This window comes from Littorina saxatilis, linkage group LG12, assembly GCF_037325665.1.
Source record: "Littorina saxatilis isolate snail1 linkage group LG12, US_GU_Lsax_2.0, whole genome shotgun sequence".
Lineage (NCBI taxonomy): Eukaryota > Metazoa > Mollusca > Gastropoda > Littorinimorpha > Littorinidae > Littorina > Littorina saxatilis.
This window is the reverse complement of record NC_090256.1, coordinates 44,744,553-44,752,920: the sequence shown is the minus strand read 5'-3', so window position 1 is coordinate 44,752,920 and position 8,368 is coordinate 44,744,553. Positions and strand designations below refer to the sequence as shown.

Genomic DNA, 8,368 nt, shown 5'->3' with positions numbered 1-8,368 from the left:
TTAAGGCTGTTCTTAACCAGACGAACCATTGGTTCGCCGAACTAAGGTTCGCGAACCATGGTTTGTGTCTTAACTGGGCGAACTTGTTCGGCAAACTCAAGGACTAGTTCGTCCAGTTAAGACACGAAACCTGGATCGCCGACAAACGAGGGGAGCTCACTCCGAGTCGACAATAAAAGCAAGTAAGTTATTCCCCTTCCAAAAATGGCTGCCTCCAAGACGAAATCACCGATTGAGTGGTAACTCCGTGCTGGTTGTCGATTTGGGTCTCTCCTTCCCACTTGATCATGGTGCACGAAGCCTGGTAATCTTGAACTTTAGTGTGTTAAATTCATAGCTCAGAATCGAGTGGCATACTTTACTTATTTTAGATCCAAGTACCTGTAATCAAGCCCAAGAACATTTATCATGAAATTAATTGACGGATTAAGCTCCAAACCTAAGCATAATTAATTAATTTGGTTGTTTGATCGGCGAAAATGGCGTAGGTTGTCAACCAAGGGACTTCATTTACACGACAAAGTTGCCTCCCCTGTCCGCTGACACGGATAATTCCTTCTTTGACGCATGTAATTTGTAAACAAAATGCATTCGTACCAGAGTACGCTATGATTCGTACAGTTCATCTGAGTTCATTCCGTGACTTTAAAGGGATCTAAAAGACTTGTTATGATTACAAGTGCAGGTTCTCCAAATTTGGAGGCTTGAATGCCTCTGAATTATGAGCTATGAATTTAACACATTAAAGTTCAAGATTACCCGAAGCCTTCCATGTCATTTACCCTCCTGGGTTAAAGGTTATACATTGATTCGAGAAAATAACATGACTGGTATGGACTGATCATTGTGTCTACCGTGGAGCCATCGGGGTTCTATGGGAAATGCTACACAAAAAAACTTGCCTGTGAAAAGGGAAAGACGGTGACCAAAAATAAATGATGATAGCGATATTTCTAATTGTGGATCAGCAGAGTCGAGAAGCATACATGATGTTTACCAAAGTGTGTGTGCGTGTCTGTCTGTCCACGTGTGTGTTTGAGCTCTTTTCGGTACAGAATATGAGTTTGGGGATTGAGTGAAGAGGGAGACCTAAAAAAAAAACTACTCGGTATTTTGGTTCTTTTTATCACAATTCAGTCTGTTTTAATTTTCAAGTTATATCAGAAATTTTCTATTTGCACTGATACACTGGAATCCCTTGTGGATGTATTGCTTTAAGGGTCTACAAATAGTACTACTGAACCAAAATCATCCTGTTTCTTTACGTTTTGAGCAATTCAATTGTCTTGTTTTTTTGTTTTTTAAAAATTTGATTCCTCTTCATTCTTCTCAAAAAAAAGCTTTCATTGCGATAAACAAAACATTACTGGATAGACATTTTCTTGGAGAACGTCTGTATTTAATAGCAAGCATTTAAAGTAGGAGGACGATATGGAACGTACGATAAAAGGATGTGCTTTAGCTTTCTGTCTCATCATTTATAAATGTTGCCCTTCAATCACACACACACACACACACACACACACTTTTGATCCAGCTCCAACCATATTTCATAAGGCTTTATTCAGGGTTGTCTCTTGTTCTTAAACATCCGATTTCTAAGCACAGGTCTGTGCTGAGAATATGAACATGAACCGATATGAACATCAATGTCAGCCGCCTTTTTATTATGAAATAATGTTCATTTGTGTTCCAAACACTTCCGAAGAATACTTGTTGGTGTGTCTTCAGTCGCCCTGACATCATCACAACTCGACCCTGTCCTGCAAAAATACAAATATATACAGGGTGACACCCAAACATTCAACCCAAACAAATGCTTATTTCTTTAACATCTGTTGACCGAATTAGTTATCTTTCTTTTTTTCTTTCTTTTTTTTTGTGGTCCCTGTCCTGTCCTGTCTTGTCTTGTCATGCCTTGTCTTGTCATCCCTCTATTGGCCTACTGGCAACCTTTTCCTAACTTGTCTTGTCTTGCCATGTCTTGTCTTGTCTTGTATTGTATATACATTTAGCATACATTTGGGTAAAGGTTTGCGAACAGGTAAGGGGTGTAAGAGAGAGAGAGAGACAGAGACAGAGAGAGAGATGGTGGTGGTCTATGTTACATTACACAGGTCAACACAGTTGCAAGTTCATAGGTTAAAGGCTGCCCTTTTCGTAGCGTTCATTAATTAATTCCTATTGTTTACATGTGCCAATAATGTTATAAAACTGTACCTAAGGGGATATAATAACGATTGGCTGTAGCTTTCAAAAACAGAAAAAATTATTTCAGTATTGCAAAGTGGTGTTGATAGTGTCGAATGTAAACAGAACAGTCTCAAAGTGAAAGTGGATGTTTTCCGGAAATTGCGAAGTTAACAAGAATACAGAAAAGCGCGCTTTCCTGCTTAGCACAATCCGCTACCGCGCTAATCTGGCGTGTCAATATCACTACGTTTTGCACGTGGAAGGTGAGCGATTTCCTTCACGCGGGGATTGACGAAGCTGTACTGTCTGTGTTGACGGTCTAAAAATAGCCCAAGCCCTGGAGAACTGTTTCTAAAGATAGCAATAAACTTTATAAAGAATTGATTATTTCTTGTAATTGGTAAGGACTTCAAACCTAAAACTTTGCAGGAAGCTTAATTTATACATCCCCGCAACGATGGGAAAAGCCCTGGAAGTAAGTAAACTAATTAAATAGGACTTTGTCAGCCTTTAAATGAGGGGTTATTGTGTATAGTGAGGAAATAATTTTCTGATGTATTTTTAATTCATTATTGGTGTTTTATGCAAAACGTACGGTCAATATTGAAAGTTTAAAAAAGGTACTGCCCTCACATTAATACGAAGGCGGGATCACAGCTGGATAAGGCCTAAAAAAAAAGTAGGTGTGGTTACGGTAACCCGACCTACCCTATTTTTAGGGGACGATCCTATAACTTTTTATTACATTTGTCAAAAAAAAAAAAAAAAAAAAACGAGTGCAAAAAACGCAATGAAAGCGAAAGCGCCCGAGTCGCACACTTATTTCCCTGTCAAGTAGGTTTAATTTGTACACATTAGAAAAAAAAGTTTAAAAAAAAAAAAAAGTGATTGCCTACCTACCTACCCTATTTTTTTTTGCTATGTTACTGTAACCACACCTATTTTTTTTTGTGGCCTAAGACAAGGTATGGCAATTTTGACCCGGAGGTCTCTTTCAGGGCGCACAGAGGATGAGACAACACAGGAGAAAAAAAAAAAAAAACCCACAGATAATAGCACACGGAAGGAACAATTACAGTAGTTATAATTAAATTACTTTGTGGGTCAGGGTTTTTTAGGAGTACAGGGGAAACCCCTTTTAAGACCTTAAAAAATGTGAGAAAATCAAGTCTTAAAATGGAAGGGGTCTAAAAATGGGGGTAATTTACAGGTTATGAACAGAACATCTTCTTCTTCTTCAGCGTTCCAGAAATTCTGGTGACGTGTGAGCTCGTTTGCCCATTTGGGTTCCCCACACTATACTCTGAGAGCATAGTCAGCTTCACTCCGCTTTCGTTGAGTAGGCATGCTGGGTATTTTCGTGTTTCCATAACCCACCGAACTCCGACATGGTTTACAGGATCTTTTCCGTGCGCACTTGGTCTTGTGCTTGCGTGTACACACGAAGGGGATTAAGTCACTAAGCAGGTCTGCACATAAGTTGACCTGGGAGATCGGAAAAATCTCCACTCTTAACCCACCAGGCGGCAGCGACCGGGATTCGAACTCACGACCTCCCGATTAGGAGGCTGACGTCTTACCACTGCGCGCCACTTCACCCGTCACAGAACATCTAAAGAAGCAAGATCTTAAAAAGGAGGAAGTCTGAAATGAATGGGTCTGAAAGGGGGGTTCCACTGTGGAAAAGTACCTGTCAGTTTACCTGTATGTATTAGGACCGGGTGGCCGAGTGGTAACGCACTTGCGCTCGGAAGCGAGAGGTTGCGAGTTCGACCCTGGGTCAGGGCGTTAGCAATTTTCTCCCCCCTTTCCTAACCTAGGTGGTGGGTTCAAGTGCTAGTCTTTCGGATGAGATGAAAAACCGAGGTCCCTTCCGTGTACACTACATTGGGGTGTGCACGTTAAAGATCCCACGATTGACAAAAGGGTCTTTCCTGGCAAAATTGTATAGGCATAGATAAAAATGTCCACCAAAATACCCGTGTGACTTGGAATAATAGGCCGTGAAAAGTAGGATATGCGCCGAAATGGCTGCGATCTGCTGGCCGATGTGAATGCGTGATGTATTGTGTAAAAAAATTCCATCTCACACGGCATAAATAAATCCCTGCGCCTTGAATATGTGCGCGATATAAATTGCATAAAAATAAAAAAAAATAAAAAAATTAAAATCCCTGCGCTTAGAACTGTACCCACGGAATACGCGCAATATAAGCCTCATATTGATTGATTGAATAAGACCACCCCTGACATGCGGCACATACCAACTATCTACAAGTGCTTTGTGTGAACAGTAAAAAAAATTGTTTTCCTTTTTGCGAATTCATTTCATTAAACACAACAACAACAAAATTCATCAAATTCCAGCTGAGCAGAACGGCTTTCACAATTATCACTGGGCCTTTAAAGGCATGTTCCTCACCATATTACCCAGCATATCAGACACCACATGTTTGACTAGGATTTTACATGGGAACAACAAGACTATACAGGATGGTAAAAAAACCTCCCTATTTTCTTTTTAATCACATTTTTGACTGCGAAAAAAAAAGAGATCAAAAAGGAAATATGGCGCTTTTTTTTAGACACCCCTTTTTACGTCCAGCTTCTTTTGGTGGAGATTCAAGTTACAGACACATGTGAAATTCATTAAGCAAAAAGGTTCCCACTATGCACTGCCACAGAACACAACCAGGTTATTAATGTGCGGTACAGTGTATAATTATGTTTAAGTAAAAGGATGCCCTTCTTTTGTTTAATTGGAGCATCTATGATGTCTGACATTTTGGTTCTAACGGTAAGGAACGTATGTTTAGGCTCTAATAAGGACAGTTTGTCTTGTCAAAAGCCTCATGCATATTCCTTCCTCCCCATGCAAGACTTTCTTTTATTTGAATATCTGCCTTTATAGTACAAAAATCAAATAAAAAGGTCGCACTCTGCGCATAGCGACAAAAATCGCAATTTTACCAAGAAAACCTCACACTCTTTATGTGGAGAAAGACCCTGACTGTTGCAGTATGTTATGCATTTGAAAACATCTGAAATTGTGTACTTGAATTCTACAGTTTGATCAGTTCTGTGTGTTTAAAAAGTTACCTTGATCATTCTGACATGCTCTTGCTCAAATCACATCCCAGACAATATTGTAGACTCCATTGATAGACGCTGTGGTGCATGGGAGAACTGCATTCTGAGGAAACGAAAAAAATATACACTGAGAAAGAACAGTCACAACAACATTTGCAGCAGCAACAGGCTATATAATTTTATTCAAAGAACACTTAAATAAGGTAAAATGAAAATCAGTGTTGTGTCAGTAAATTTGATTTGGGGGAGATGGAAGGATTGGGGTGGGGGTTTAGAGGCGGGGATAGAAGGATAGCTGGGAACCGGGGAAGGTGGGGTGGCTAACACAGTTTGATCATGTAATGACTGGTACAATGTTTAATATATCTAAAAAGGCAGCAACTCTGTAATGCATTATGTGAACCAACTTCTCCATAAACTAAATAAAGATCAGTAAAAGTTACCTCTTTCATTCTGGAATCTTTTTGGTCCCATCACAGCTCAGACGCAGACTCAATGGACAGATACTGTAATGATGAAAATAACACCAGCAATTTAAGGGAGAACAAGAATTATGCAGAGAGGAAAAACAGTAATGAGTAAGAACAACAGCAGCAGCAGCAGCAGACTCAATACTCTTACTCTACATAACACTCTCACTGAATGACTGATTCAGTAACTAAATCCCAGTGAAGTGCAAGTGATCAAAATTACTTATGTAAAAACAGAGAAATAGAGAGAGAGAGAGAGAGAGAGAGAGAGAGAGAGAGAGAGAGAGAGAGAGAGAGAGAGAGACAGAGAGAGAGACAGACAGACACAGACAGACAGACAGACAGGCAGAGACAATGCGAATGTGTGTGTGTGTGTGTGTGTGTGTGTGTGTGTGTGTGTACATGGGAAATGCAGTGCCATTGAAAACAAACACTTGCTTCATTTAAATATCAACAGTTATACAACATAAGAGGCACTAACAAAGTTGTACATGAAAATAAATGTTGCTCTTGCTGATGGAAAAAGAGCAGGGGGAGAGGGTCGATGTTGCTTGCACTTGCAGATAATTATGCACTAACATCCAGCTGTTTTTCTGGGTGTACTGTAACCCTGTAATGTTTAAGCAGAAATGTTTGTGGATCACGTTATGCTTCTGCTTTTAGATCAGTTTGAGTATTTGCAATATTACCTGGATCATTGCGGCATCCTCTTGATCACATCACATTTGAGACTTTGACCTATATAGACTCCATGGGCAGACGCTGAAGTTATTACAAGGGCATTCTGAAAAATGACAATACAAAATTTATGCAGAGATGTAGAACTTTACATTACACTCACAGAAGCAACAACCAGAGAGCTGATTTATACAGGTAGAGAGAGAGAGAAAGAGAAGAAGTAAAAGAAAAAAGAGAGCATAGAAAGAGAGAGGGGGTGGGGGATGGGGCAAAGGGAGTGTGTAATGTGACGTGAGGAAGGGGAAGAGCAATGGAAAATGAAACTCTCAGTACTTTTAATTTATATTAACAGTTATGGAACTATTTGAGCACTCCCCATAACCACAAACAAGGTACAGACGGCAACATATGTTGCACGGAAGGGTGGGGGTAGTTGGACTGGAGAGTGTTGTTATGGGTTTAGGGTGGAGCTGGGGCGGAGTGTGTATGTAACTTGATAATAATAAGCATGATCAGTTAGTGCTAACAACTATCTTGATCTTCACAGACATAAATTGCACAATGATTTCACCACCATGTACCTTTATTTTTGCCCTTGAGTTAGGTGGAAGACAATGTTGAGTGGTGAACGCAAGTTGTATTGATCACTGGGTCATCCTGCGGTCCGGGCCATTGATCTGCACATTGCACCAGCACAAACAAACACAATGTTATGATCTCAATCAGCCTGCATGGTCAATCATGAATCTAAGAACACAAACACTGTCCAGATCTAATTGAAAACGAGATCATCATTACTTGGGAAATTCAATGAAAATCTAGCAGTCAACGAAGCAGATAGATCTGTCCTTGCGATTGTTGTTGCAAGCAGATAAATGTGTGAACTTCCTTATCTCAACGTTATCATTCAACATATTGATATTTTGCCTGATGGATGTTGTGCCGATGAGATAAACAAACAATCAAAATCAAAGTCATAAACTTTTGAAGAAAAAAATTAAACAAATTGAGCAGAAAGAATCTAGCTTACTGCTGTGATGATTTCGACAAAATCAATGCGTTTACATGCCGAAGTCATTCCTGCTTTTATTCATATCATACTAGATGATCCTAATGCACAACAATACGAAAACGAGCTCAGCGAAATGAGTAACACTGCCTCACCTGCACTAACACAATGCTGCAGAAGCGAAGGTCGTCTACGACTGGAAATTTCGAAGTCGAACAGCGGCGTTTTTTCACTCTCAGCGGTTGTCTTGCTCGGAAAAGTGAAAAGCTTAACTTGAAATCGAACGGAAGTCACCATTCTACCTTTTCGTTCAAGCGTTGTTTTTATAAAATCTCAGAAAATGTAATTTTGACTTGGGTGATTTCGTCCGCCATTGAGATTCAGTTTTTCAATAATTTGTCTTCCTCCTTGGCAGAAGAGTCAAAGGTTCGGCCCGATCTTCAAGGTTCCCAAGACATGACTTGCAAACCCCGAACCTAGTTCGCCGAACCTCCCAAACCTAGTTCGAAAACTCAGGTTCGTCTGGTTAAGAACCAAGACAAGTTCGCCGAACCAGTCTTGAGGTTCGCCGAACCCCACGAACCTAGTTCGCGAACCAAAGGTTCGTCTGGTTAAGAACAGCCTTTAGATGCGTACTGAAATCAGCAACTGTCCTGCTTCCTTTGCAGACATGAATTGAGTTGTTGTTGTTGTTGTTGTTGTTGTTGTTATCCTCAGCCTACCAACCAATTCAAAGTTCAACAGCAGATCATTTCGGTCGGGTGCTAAAACGGAGTTTGAAATACTTCTGACACAGCAAACGAGCTACTAAAGATTCTAAACGGAGACACGCACAACACCACTCCGTGTCCTTCGCATTTCGACGAATGGCGTCGTGTGTTGTTGAGTAAACCGTATCGGAGACACGCACAACACCACTCCGTGTCCT

General features: G+C 40.3%; 1 long non-coding RNA gene across 2 annotated transcripts; it reads right to left on the bottom strand.

Annotated features, from left to right (window-relative positions):
- Positions 1–1,530: 1,530 nt before the first annotated feature.
- LOC138982038 (uncharacterized) lies at positions 1,531–8,069 on the bottom strand. 2 transcript variants are annotated; one of them, XR_011460766.1, is made up of 6 exons: positions 7,596–8,069; positions 7,013–7,108; positions 6,443–6,537; positions 5,727–5,789; positions 5,293–5,386; positions 1,531–1,763 (listed from the first exon to the last, which is right to left on the bottom strand). It is a non-coding gene; the product is annotated as an uncharacterized lncRNA (long non-coding RNA). The 2 variants fall into 2 exon arrangements; XR_011460767.1 differs by lacking the exon at positions 5,293–5,386.
- Between the last annotated feature and the right edge of the window lie 299 nt (positions 8,070–8,368).